At 41.6% G+C, this 7,472-nt stretch overlaps 1 protein-coding gene across 1 annotated transcript in view; it reads right to left on the bottom strand.

Moving 5' to 3' along the window:
* agbl4 (AGBL carboxypeptidase 4) overlaps window positions 1-7,472 on the bottom strand; it is a 200,931-nt gene that overhangs the window by 14,912 nt on the left and 178,547 nt on the right. The gene's annotated exons all lie outside the window — the stretch shown is intronic.

The following is a 7,472-nucleotide window of genomic DNA, read 5'->3' as shown; positions in this document are numbered from 1 at the left end:
GGGGGGAAGGGAAAATAAGAGAAGGAAAGATAGTGGGAGTGGAAAAGAGCAAAAAAAACAAACATAAGACACTGAGATGTAAGAAGGCATATGGTTCTGCATGTCTGTCAGAGGACAGTGGGCCATGAAGGAGCAAACAGAGAAGGACGAAAAAAATAAAAACCTGGGCGGGAAATAGAGCAAAAAAGAGCAAACAGAGAAAAAGTACACCAAGACCAACACAGATAAAGAAAAGGACAATGATAGATATAGAAAAACATATAGATGTGTTTAGAGGGAGTGACAGAATCTTCAGAAGGAGAGAAAGAGAAGTGGCGCTTGGGCGGCCTGGATGACGCAGTGTGCCTGTGTTTGAAATTCTGCTCACAGCCAAAGCAATTTCCTGGCGGTGGCTGTGCTGTCAGCTGCTTGGCTGGCTGGCAGTGAAATATGGTGGCTGGGAGTCGGCCGCTAGCAGCCCCCGACAACCTGATGGATGGAGCCCCAGAGGAGAGGAACAGCAACAGGAGAAGATGGGGGAGGTGAGGACAGTGGGAGGAAGGAGGGCTGAGGAGAGAAACATTAGGAAAAGATAAAACAGAGAGAAGAGGATGAGGTGGGGAAAAAAAGAAGCTAAATGCAGCAAAGGAAACAGTAGAGGGGATGGGAGGCGGGGTGAGGTTTTAGTTTAGATGGCAAAAAAAAAAAAAAAAAAAGCCAGAGCAGGCTCCATCTGGCAGAGGAGGAAGGAGGTCCAACCAACAAATCAGAGTCTAAAAGCTGCCTAATAATTACCTAGTCTACCCCTCAGAGGAGGAGGTTTGGTGGGAAGAGGATGATAAAATGGGGGGAGGAGAGGTGGGGGAATTGGCCAAGGACGAGCAGGTGATCAAAAGTGTCAGACAGAGTGTAGCTGAGTTCAACAGGCTGGCTCATGGTTACAGAAGGACACAGGGGGTAACTGTGGGAGTGACATCATGATGATGATGATGATGATGATGATGATTTAGTTTTTGTAGCACGGCTACAGACACATACAGATGGTCCTGGGTTCAAGTCCCAGATGAACTACATATCCATAATGCTCCTCTAATCTGGCAGCATTATTATTGTGTCTCACTCATCAGTATAATCATTATGCATGGCTGTCAAACTATTAAAAATTGTAATCTGATTATCCAGTCAAGATTTGATCAATTGAGAAAAATAATTGACTTTCCCTAATATACAACAAACATTTGTTCGTTTGTTTTGGAACAAAAGACAAATGTCTTAATATATTGATTGTCAACTTGTGGCCTGTGGGCTGAATCCGCCCCAGTGGACTGCCTAATCCGGCCCCTAACTGGACTCCAAAATAAAATAACAATGTGTGGATTGACTGTGTGTCAGAGAGATAAGTAGATGGAACTATTGCATAGACATGTCATTCTACACATGCGTCAAAATGTACTACAAATGTATGAAATCATATTACCGGTATTTGTCACAAATTGTGAATTTTCCCATTGTGGGATTAAGGAACAACTTCTTAATCATTATCATAATTATTATCATGGTTATTTTAATTATTATAAACAAAAAATTATAATATTAAAAATAATTAGAAATAAATTTAAAGTATAAAAAGGTGAGTGTGGTTTAGGAGCCTGTCCTAGTCTCCTCTGTAACGTTTGCTCCTCTAGAAATCGACAGCAGCCGCATCAGTAACAGAAGTAACAGAAGTAACAGCCACAGAGTCCTCCCAATGTCATGTCCAAGAATACAACAATGCTTAGTTAATGTCCTGTCAATCAAGAGGGGACTGTTCTGAGGGTCCGACCACTGTGATTGATGCTTCAATTAGGAATCACTCCGACCTCCAGAGCTGTTCATTTGAAATTGTAATTAAGCAATTAGGGGCAATTAAAAACAGTGAATGCTGAATGAAAGTTAGAAGACAGTTTGAGAAAGACACACAGAGAGAGAGAGAGAGAGAGAGAGAGAGAGAGATGGAGAGGGGGGCCATCCAAATTAGACCGCATATTGAGAAACAACAGCGCCAGCTCACTGCAGGGATCTCTAAACTTGTGGTGAACTTGCGTCAGCCACAGCCACAAACAGTTTAGTGGAGATTTGGAAGGTCAAGCAAATGAATTTGGTTCGACAAGTATTTATCTCCTGCATATTAATAAGAGCAGGGTGCGGGGGGGGGGGGGGGGGGGGCATAAACCAATGCCTTATCATTAGGCAGGGTGGAAAGAAGCTGATTACAAGCTTCTGAATAAAGGCATCAGCAGCCAGCAGGAGTACAGCTTCAGAAGGGAAAGACGAACAGCTGTGGGATCTTACTGTCAGCACAAGACAGACAGTAAAATTCTCCATGAAAAAAGACATGGGAATGTGGGAAATTTTAATGTGAAAGTAAATTAGCTTTGTACAAAAGAAGTACTGTTAACTCTTCAAAATGATCAAACATTATACAAAAGAAAATCTTGCGTGTGGAAAGTGTTGCTATGTTATTCCTACTAAAAATGCTAATTCTCAGTTGCAATAAACCAGTATTACTGTAGGAAGTTATTTCAGTCAATTAATGGTCAGACCGTTGGACTTCTTACAAGAATTCTTATCAAGCAGAAAAGTCTTAGACTGTTAGCATTAGTAGCATTGCTTGAAATAAGTTAATTCAATTTGAATCTTGTGTAGAAAGTGTACAAAGTAAAGTGAGAAAGTCCACCCTTTCACATAGTTTCACTGTGACTTATACATGTTATCATGGTTACTCAAAGTTTACCCATGTGCGTTTGAGCCAAACAGTATTGTTTTCTTCATCCTGTTTGTTTGCTTCATCCAAAGTCTGGTAAATCAGATGTCACTTCATAGACTGAGTAGATATTAAATATACCTTTGTGAAATGAAATGAAAGGAAAACTCTCACCAACGTTTTCTGATGAGAACACCATGAGGATCACACGGTCCCTGACCTCTTAATGTATGATGATAATGATGTAGCAGTGAGAGAACATGGCAGAAGGTATGACCTGCTTCAAGGGTGAGCGATGTTGACAAAAACCTTGTCTATTACCCCCCTCCCGCCCACTCCCCCAGTCTGCTCTGTGATCTCATAATGACGGTGGTATTTGTCTGTTTATTAACACAGAGGTGACTTGTAATCAGGCTGAACGGGCACATGAAGCGCCCTCTGCTTCAGGACTGTTAGTGCCACATCTGTTGGTGGGGCCTGCCAGAAGAAAAGGCAGAGGAAGAGGGGATGTGAAAAGACAGTATCAGGAGTGGGAGTTTGGAAATACCATTCGAGGTGTGGGAAAAATTTACATAAGTTTAAGCTTTAAAAAAAAAAGTGTGAAGGTGTCAGCGCTATCTTCTACTGAAAAGCTGTCAATTCAGCTTCCAGTGAGGGAAGAATGGGGGAGCAGAGTGATGTAGAGATTGAAGCAGCATAGCTACGACAGGAAAAATTAGCTGTAAATCTGAGAAATGGATCAGAAATGGTTGGCACCAAAGGACATTACAGTGCACACACACAGAGTTGGAGAAAACACACACATACTGCTGCTCAGTTTCAAGAACAAGGCAGACCTGACTGTTGTTGCTGAGACAAAAGGAGACGAGGAGAGAGGTAGAGCTGTCCATGTCAGAGTAGCAGGGTGATTAGGGAAGATTTCAGGGCCCAGAATGCATCTGGCTGAAGTGACAGTAGCTAATACATTTGTTTCCAATGGAAAATTTATTTTCTAATATTAAAAAAGGTCAAAGAGAAGCCAGGGCAACAATGACCTCTTTGTCTTTCCTAACAAATTAACCAGAGTCAGAGTCAGTGTCAAATCGGTGGAGAAACGCCAGCCAGTGATGAATGCTCCTGGTAATCAGCCAATCAAAAAGAATTCTTCTTCTGTGTTTGATAAATGAGCTGGAAAAGCACCGCTTTAAGAAGGAGATGGGTCCATTTGTTTCTTTGGTCTCTTTTTCTTTCTTTTCTTTTCCTTCCTGTCCGTTTCTTTTTTCAGAATAAACAACAGGGTAGCTGGGGAACAGATTATAGCTCCTTGCATCACTGACTCTTTCAGCCATTTCCCCTGCTGACCAACGTTCAGCCACAGATGGTAAATGATGGAATTTTATGGAACAGCTTGAACGAGCTCACCTTCAAATGGCTGTAGAGGAAGGTTAGAGCCGGCTATAGGCAATTCTGATGGTGTTTACACAACGGGGGTGTTTGATCACACCTTCATGTCGCTTTGCACGTTATAGTTACTTGAAATTTTCCCATATTAAATGCAGAGCAGAAAAACACAGTCCTGGGTGTATGATCCACACGAAGGTAAATATAAACAATTTTGTTTTAGATTCGTAAAAATTGGACCTTTTCATATTCAGTACAGTCAACAGACTGTAGTAATATTAAATATTTATAGGCGTGTGTAACAAATGGGCTTGCTGCTATGATCCTCCTACATGAAAATTTACTATTTTTTTACAGTAGAAACCGTAGTGTTTGTACAGTTATGTAGAATCTGTTCATCTTTAATGAGTCAAAGCTGTTCCACTAACCTGCCGACTCAGATCATCGTTAAATTATAATAAATTTACAAAGTAAGAAGATCCATTCAAAGAGTTGATAGAAAAAAATAAATAAAATCAATATCCCATTTAAGAGATGTGCTGCCAAGTTGATAGAAAAAAATAAATAAAATCAGTATCCCATTTAAGAGATGCCGTGGCTGCCGTTAACTCTATAGAAAAACCTTATCCTGGTATGACCTATAGAAGTGGGACATGGATGTAATGGGAGTTTGGTTGTTCATTTGCATCCAACCCTAGCTCTATGGCTATATTTTGTTGGAAAATAAAGCTTATTTTTTAGTCCAAAGTGAATTACAGACGGTGGACCCTTTATTTTAATACATTTTCTATTCCACATTCTGGAGATCAACACCATGGCCTGTGCCATCTAATGACACATGAGATTAAATGTCAACAGTTTCATGTTCCTCGTTGTTGCTCCACTGCAGAGAAGTGAAGGTTCATGAAACCTAAATCGATGCAAAACTGAAGTAAACCTACGCAACCTCAGTTCAGTGTCTAGTCCTGAAGAAGTCTACACACCAATATTTTTGTCATAGCACCATCTGATGGCCACAGGCAACAATTGATTTACCTAAACTTTTCACCCTTGATGTGTCGACATACAAGTAAGTATTTGTCACAACTGGCGTACAAGACTGGGACACAAACAGATGCTATGTGAGTCCAGACAAGTTTGTTTGGCCCAAAGCACGGCTGGCAGCCCTGTGATGCCCGCAGGTGTAGCGATGTGAAGGTGTTGTCTGAACAGAAGAAGGAAGCCATTATCCCAGCAGAAAAGAGAGCGAGTTTGAATGATAAAGCGATGTCTTCGGAGTGATGAGGTTGTCTGTCACAGGAATGGTTGATGGGGTTTCAAACCCAATGGGCTTTTTTCCCCACAAACGGAGGACAACGTGACTTTGAATTATGGTGCGTTAAGCTCAGAACTGGTTATATCTGAGGAAGTCAGTGACGACTGACAACAACCCAGGGTCAGATTTGTACACATGCACTGGATATGAAACTCACAATCTAGACTGTAGATTATAGAGTGAAGCCTGAAACTCACCGGCCGTGACATGTAAACAACGTGATAAAGGACCGTTTACAGCAGTAAATCAGCAGTGTTTGTACTGGATGTTTGTTTGTTCTGTTTCATTATTTCTTATATCTTTGAAAGTTACACACTAACCTGCTAACATAAGCATTTAATATAACATCAACAGTAATATTTCATCCCAAGTCACCAATGCATGGATTTGACTTCATTAAGTAGTTTTTATAAATATCTACTTGCACCAAGTTATTGCTTTTAAAGTTTACCAAGTACCACAATATGTTTAAGTTTGGGAACTGTTATCTTATGTAGAACAATGTACTATTTAAATCAAACTCATTTCAGCACTCTTCTGGTCCCTTGGTTGATCAGAAATGACCACTATTTAGCAAATGTGTCTCCTGTGCTAACTTAACCTGAGTGATTTGCTGTGCATGTGGCTGATCTCTTGTTAATGGAGTCCTCCAGCAGAGCCCTCCAACCCTGGTAGTCTCATTAGACTCTACGCTTGCTGCGCGAGATGAGCATGAATACAGGGCAGCAGCGCTGCACCCCTGGCTGCAGAGCTGGCATTGAAATTGACATCTGGGAGCCGCAGACATGAGTAGTGTGTTTGATGGGATTAGCTGGCTGGAGTGAGACAGAATAAGAGAGGTTACACAAGCCTTCAAATTAACTCTGCAAGACTAAAGCAATCAGCAGGGAGAGGGGAGGCTTGAAGTGCTGCTGGGACAGCTATCAACAGAAAGGTAGAGGAGATGGATGGTGAAGAGTATGTGTAGACTATAGATAAATATATAGATTAAGACTGTGTCCAATGGAGTATACATTGACCTATAGCCAGACAGACCAGGAGCAGGAGATTTATCCTGTGAAGAACATGCAAGATCAGCTCACACCGTCCTCTTGGCGGACGGTTAGTTGGCCATGAACTCAACATATTTGGAGCTGATGGTGCAGCAGACTCACAAAGAACATAACTATGACACTATTTCTTTCAAAATATAATGGTTTTGAGGATTATGATTAGACTGTATACAGCCATGAAAAGTTAACGACATCTGTGATGTTCTGTGGTCACGTCGTCATCTTCGGTAAATGAGAAAGAATTTGTTGTAGACACAACATTTTAAGCACAGGTCTGTAAATAGTCTACATACATACATACAGTATATAGAGGTCAAAGGTAAATTCAAGATCTGAAGGTCTGCCTGCGACTAGTTCACAACTGCATCCTGCTTGGAATTGGAAGAAAGACTTTCAGACCCAGTCGGGAAGAACTGTAGTTGAAAGATAAATCTGAGCATATTCTGTTGGTTTCTACAGTGGCAGAAGTGAAATTGTTTGATCAAGTGCTGGTATGTGGCACAGTTTGTTTGCTTAGACCCGCGTCTGTGTGTGTGTGTGTGTGAATGACAAGCATGAGTGGATCACACTGCCATGACAGAGACTATCGATCCATGTGTCAGCACCAGGGGAAAAGGTTAATCTGCCTGATGCCAGCCCAGCGCCTCACCCATCTCCGTCCTGCCCCACACCCTGCCTCAGCCCACTCCCACTCTTATCAGGATTAGAGAAGTGTACAAAAGGGCAGAGTATTCCCAGGACACATACTGACCTTCAATAATCTCACCAACCTGCTGCTCTGCTTATAATTAACATCAGGAACAAAAAGGAAAAAAAAATCCCTGGTCTGTCTGTGGAGCATTTCTGTGAGCGGAAGACTAGAACTCAGGAAGAATGAAAAAAAAAGTTTTGTTACCTTTCGAGATTGTAAGCACTGAGACTGGCTTCAGTAAAATGTTTTGAATGGCCAGGAGAGTCTGGCTGACATTCCAAAGCTGCAGACTAGGACATGCATGAATCCCAG

Source organism: Cynoglossus semilaevis, chromosome 2 (assembly GCF_000523025.1).
Source record: "Cynoglossus semilaevis isolate Cse_v1.0 chromosome 2, Cse_v1.0, whole genome shotgun sequence".
Taxonomy (NCBI): Eukaryota; Metazoa; Chordata; class Actinopteri; order Pleuronectiformes; family Cynoglossidae; genus Cynoglossus; species Cynoglossus semilaevis.
The sequence above is the reverse complement of the archived record's forward strand: the minus strand, read 5'-3'. Positions and strand labels throughout refer to the sequence as shown.